Source organism: Piliocolobus tephrosceles, chromosome 1, assembly GCF_002776525.5.
Source record: "Piliocolobus tephrosceles isolate RC106 chromosome 1, ASM277652v3, whole genome shotgun sequence".
NCBI classification, from domain to species: Eukaryota; Metazoa; Chordata; class Mammalia; order Primates; family Cercopithecidae; genus Piliocolobus; species Piliocolobus tephrosceles.
The window spans coordinates 21925639-21931185 of record NC_045434.1 but is presented as its reverse complement, the minus strand read 5'-3'; the positions used below and the strand labels follow the sequence as shown (position 1 = coordinate 21931185).

The 5547-nt window shown below is 40.9% G+C and overlaps 1 non-coding gene across 1 annotated transcript; it reads left to right on the top strand.

The window, feature by feature from the left end:
- Window positions 1–2490: 2490 nt before the first annotated feature.
- Window positions 2491–2593, top strand: LOC111539380. Its single transcript, XR_002730656.1, has one exon. It is a non-coding gene; the product is annotated as a U6 spliceosomal RNA (small nuclear RNA).
- The last annotated feature ends 2954 nt before the right edge of the window (window positions 2594–5547 follow it).

Here is a 5547-nt window from a genome sequence, read left to right as displayed (position 1 = left end):
CTTCCACGCTTGCTCCCTTCCCCAGGAAGCTCAGGAGAGGAATATGGCCCTAGTTACCCAAGCCATTTAGCTACTGCCTTCCACCTGTCCCGACCATGTTTACCCCCTCTCCCTCCCACATTTGCACTCTTCATGAGTGACAGCTCTGAAACCCACCACTGTTGGTTCAACGGACTTTAGGGAAATCAAGGCTATTCAACCTAGAAAGTGGACAACAAGCATGGTAGGGGTTACCTGTGGTCCAAGATAGGTTTGGAAAGGCAGGATGAGCAGAGAACAACATACCATTAGCACCTTGTAGAGTTGGCCCCAGAAATATTCTGATTCCATGTCAATTAAATGTGGGTAATCGTGAATATATGGGTTAAAGATATGAAAATGGCTGGACTGTAAATCAGTTTATTTAAATGCATTTTTGAGAGCAGAATATAGGCATATCATTAGCTTGTAAATGTGTCTAATAAGCTTGTCTTCACTAATATGCTAAAAAGGGTCTAATTAACTCTTTTTTCCTCCAGTTAGACAGTCGTGTGAGAATCCCTGATCACAATTCCACACTATCTTTTTAGCATCAGCAAAGCAGCACTAAAACAGTCCCTGTGACATCTATAAAAATGCTAGTTTATAATTAGGACGATCTTGGCTTGAACAATAATGTTGCAATTTGCAGTGATGGCTTCTGTTTCCCTTTCATTTTAATGTATTAGTCTACAATGCTCTGGAGATTTCTGGACAGACTAGCTTGTTTCCATTTCCAAAATTGCTAGCATTATATGCTTTAAGGAAGAAGCAGCTGCAATTTGGTGGGAGTTTTTGGGGGGGGAGTGGGAGGAATGTAAAGGCAAAAGAAATACTAATGAGAAAAGCCAAGTACAACATCACCCATTTATTTCATAACCCATCATCTGATATGAGAGCCATGTTGTGGAGCCATAGGATCCCAAACAACAGAACCCTTGTGTTTCCCAGTGTTCTCCAGTACAGGGGTGGTTAGCCTCTTTCCATCAGGCTCCCAGAGGCCTGCACAAATCTGCCATGGATTCCACCAAGGAAGTTCAAGAAGGTGGACCTTTTTGCTCTTTCAAGCCTATAATTCTTTGTAGAGTCAATTTAGATATTGAGACAAAATGCCCACATCACTATCAGAACCACATCAGTAAGCCTGCCATGTCTCTTTTGTCATGCCTGGAACACATTTGTCCTTGTTGCTTAAAGCTAGAGTTCTTAACACGGGGAAAGAACAGTCCATGGATAGGTTTCAGGAAATGTGTGGATATCCTGAAATAGAATGTAATGCTAAGTGAACATCAGAATTCTCTGCAGAAGATTTTACCCACATCAAAATGCGTGTTATACCATTGAAGAAACTGACTGAGGAGACCTTAGGTGGGATTTGGGAATGTGTATTTTTTTAAAAGAACCTCCCTGGTAATTTTGATAATATATCTTTAACTGGGGAGAATGTTCATGACTTTTATCAGAACTTCAAAAAAATCTGTGACCCCAAGAAATTTAAGAACCCCTTGTATGAAGTTTGGCATGCTAGGTGCTTTTTAATCTGACCTCATCTTTCTTTTTCAACACTGTTCTCCTATTGGGGGATTGAGGGACCTAATAAATAGCACCATTCTTTCCTAGCTGACAATTAAGAAACAAATGAGTAAGGTAGAAAGGAGATGAACATATTACCTTATTTTCTAAGTGGCTAATTGCAATGGACTGAACATTTTCAACAAATACATATGTTGAAATCCTAACTCCCAATGTGATAGTATTAGTAGGTAAGGTCTTTGGGAGGTAATCAGGTCATAAGGGTGGAGATTTTACAAATGAAATTGATGCCTTTATGAAAGGGACCATAGAGAGCTCATTCTCCCTCTTTCTGCCATGTGAGGATTCAAGAAGTCAGCAGCATGCAACCTGGTAGAGAGTCCTCAGTAGAACTAACCATCCTGAAATCCTGATCTCAGATTTCCAGCCTGCAGAACTGTGAGAAATAAAGATCTGTTGTTTACAAGCCATTCAGTCTATGTTATTTTGTTATAGCAGCCTGAACTAAGACATTAATATTGAAGAAAGTGGCATATAACTTCAGGCTAGTGGGGTAATTAATACTGAAACCACAAGTTTCTACCCACCTGGCCTCAGGTAGTGCTGGATGTAGGAGCAGAACCTGCTCCTGAAAGCTATGACATAGGTGAGCAGGGCAGCTCCTGTGTTGTCCCCAAGCAGCTGACTCCAAAGAGGAGGAAGGGCAGGTGCTGGAAAGCACAGGCTAAACTTCTTCCCTAAACTGCACTGGGGTAGAATGAATGAAGGGATAAAGAGAGGCCAGGACTGTTACTCTAACGGAACTCTGTCTACATGGAGGCAAGCATCAGGAACAGTGATTACTCCTTGACTAAAATTTTCCATTATTTCTTAATAGGTCATGTGTTTCCCTGCCTTTGTATCCTGTTTAACATCTATCCTGTCTGAAATGCCCTTTCAGTGCTCATTTCAGCAGCATGTATACTAAAATTGGAACGATACAGAGAAGATTAGCATGGCCCCTGTTCAAGGATGAAATGTCCTCTCAATCATCATCATTTATCTGAATTTCATGTATCCTTGAAAACCAGGTGGAGTTTGACTTCCTCAGTTGAGTCTTCTCTGACTGTTGCTGTGGGTAAACTTTCCCTGTACCAACAGCAGTCTGCTCGGAGTCCCCACAGCAGTTCTCCAAAGCCTGATGACACCGACACTACCTGCAGGAGAGTTTACCCACACCAAAATCTTGGCCTCACTCTTGGAGAATCTGATCAGATCTTGAGCGGGGTTTAAGAATCTGTATTTTTAAAACATCTCCCAGGATAGTTCTAATAATCTGCCTCATCCAGAAACCACTGTCCAGTCATTATTTGCACAACCCTTTTGACACTCACAGCCCTGGCTGCAAGAGGGGAGAAATGCATCTCACAAAGTAAAAGGGTTACAAAAAGGTGCATAGGATATAGAGCACAGGGGAGCTTAGTTAGGATGGGCATCATGGAAAAGAGGCTTAAACATGGGTGAGGAGACAGTGGTGCCAATTGTGGGGAAGTAGTGGGGATAACCTCCAGCAATTTCTCTGCAGCCAAAAGTGACCTCAGATGTCAAGAGGGCATAAGAGTTATATGACCATTATCTGTAAAGGAGTATGATCATAATACCTTTGTAGAGTTGTTGGGTGAATTAAGTAAACAAAGTATACAAAGTCTATAATGCACCTAGCATAGTTCCCAAAATATGGAAGATGCAGCAGTCCCTCTTTGTTCATGGTTTCACTTTTTGTGGTTTCAGTTACCTGTGGTCAACTGCAGCCTAAAAATATTAAATAAATAAATTCCAGAAACAAACTATTTGTAAGTTTAAAATTGCATGCTGTCCTCAGTACCATGATGAAATATTGCTCCATGCCACCTGGGACATGAGTGATCCTTTTTTCCAGTGTATATATGCTCTGTGTGATACCTGCCCATCATGATATAGGAATAAACAGTGTATATAGGATTAGTACAATCTGTAGCTTTAAGCATCCACTAGGGGTCTTTGAACTTATTCTTTGCCGATATTGGGGGACTACTGTACAGTGGATACAACTTGGAATGTCATTGTAACCCAGATTTAATTTTGTGCCTATAACACTTGCCTGTGGAAAGAAAATGGGACAAGTAATAACAAAATCACACATGGACAGAAGAAACACTGATATTCTCATTTTGTTCATATATTGATTTTTGCTGACTTCCATTAGTTCATTGTGCTTTCTTTTAGCTTTTTGAGCATATTTAAAACAGCTGTTTTAAAGTCTTTTTCTATAAGTCAGATGTCTGTGATTCTTCAGAGATGATTTCTGCCAATTTATTTTCTTCCTTTGAACAAGCTATGTTTTCCTGTTTCTCTGTATGCCTTGTAATGTTGTTGAAAATTGGTTATTTGGAAAAACAGCTCTGTGGATCTATGGTCTGTAGTCTCTTGCAGCTTTCATGAGCAGCCCTGCCACTTCTCACTTAAGTCTCAAGCAGGGTGAGACAGAGAACCATCCTTCATGGAGCTCCCAGATACGTTGGAACATTGCAATTCAGGTCTTCTCTGCTCTTCTGATTCAAAGAAGGGAATGGGGAACTGGGTTGCCCCTCCTCCAGGCCCAGTGTACCATGCTAGGGAGGGTGTAGGAGAAGGGCAAGTGAATCACCATGAATTTGCCTGATATTTTGAAGTAGCTTTTCCTTGATTAAATGTTTGCTTGGTTGCTGTAGACTTTTGACTGTGTTCAGAGCTCCTGTAAGGTTATTTTAGCCAGTTTCTGTTTGTTTTTGATATTTCCCTGAGGAAATGAGGGATGGACTATCCTAGTCCCCCCTTTTTATATCAGTCCTTCTTGGTCATTCCTTTTAGTTATCTATCTTTCAGGATGGCACTACTGCTTTTTCTTTTAAAAAATTGGGATTACAGACATAATATTTTAGAGAATAATACAATTATTGAATTGATGGAATAAGAATGGACTTCAGAAACCATTTTGCCCAAATCTTTTTTTCTTTTTCTTTGGTGAGGAAGTGAAGGCTTCCTTCTGAAAAGGGAAAGAGACTTTTCTGAAGTCACACAATCGTGAGTGGCAGATGGGAGCCTCAAACCAAGATTTTCTAACTGAATGTCCAGTGGGATCAGCGTAAGAAATACATGTGACCCCGGAGAGTGTCCAGTAGGCAGGATTTAGCGATGCAGCCAGGATTTAATGATGTTAGCACTGCTCTCATCCTGCGTGGCTTGTGCCCTACCCCATCCTGCACACCCTTTTCCTCTTCTGGGACAGTAGCGATCATTTCCAGTTCTTCATGTCAATTAAAGCAGTGCTGACATGGCTGCTCAGACAGGAAGTGCTGCAGCTGTGTTTCTCTTCTCTTCTTACAGGTATTGCCTTTGGAAGTTCCCCAGCAACTGTCTGAGAGTGCTGCTGATATTAGGGAAGACAGAGTGGAGAGTGATCCTGCACCATTATCTCAGGACATGCAGACTTTCATTAGGTGACTGTTGTAGCTAATGGGGCCAAAGACTTTAAAGCTTCATAGAACCTGAGATAGAGATTGGACAGGTCCTTTTAGAAAGCTGTTCAGGTGACCTAAAAAGTTGATTTAAGAACATTTTTCACTGACGTTATTTTCCCCCAAAATTATATGTTCTATATCTTGCTTTTGCACTTACTCTATTATCAATAGTAGTATTAGTGAAAGTGGTGGCAGTAGTAGCAATAGCAGTAATGCTTCTTGGCTATGCAGTAGATGTTGTGAGGATCAGTAGTCCTGGGGAATCTTACAAAACTAAGGACCTGTTCTTCCAAAAAGTATAGATACAAATAAACATACAATTATGAGACTGCAAGAATTTTACAAGCCTCCTAAAATCTAGACCTCAGATTGAGACACCCCCGTGGACAGATGATACCGTTAGCTTATTTGCCATGCTGTTGTGGATAAGCCAGTTTGTCTGGTTTCTATTTTCACACATGTTAAAATGGGAATAGAC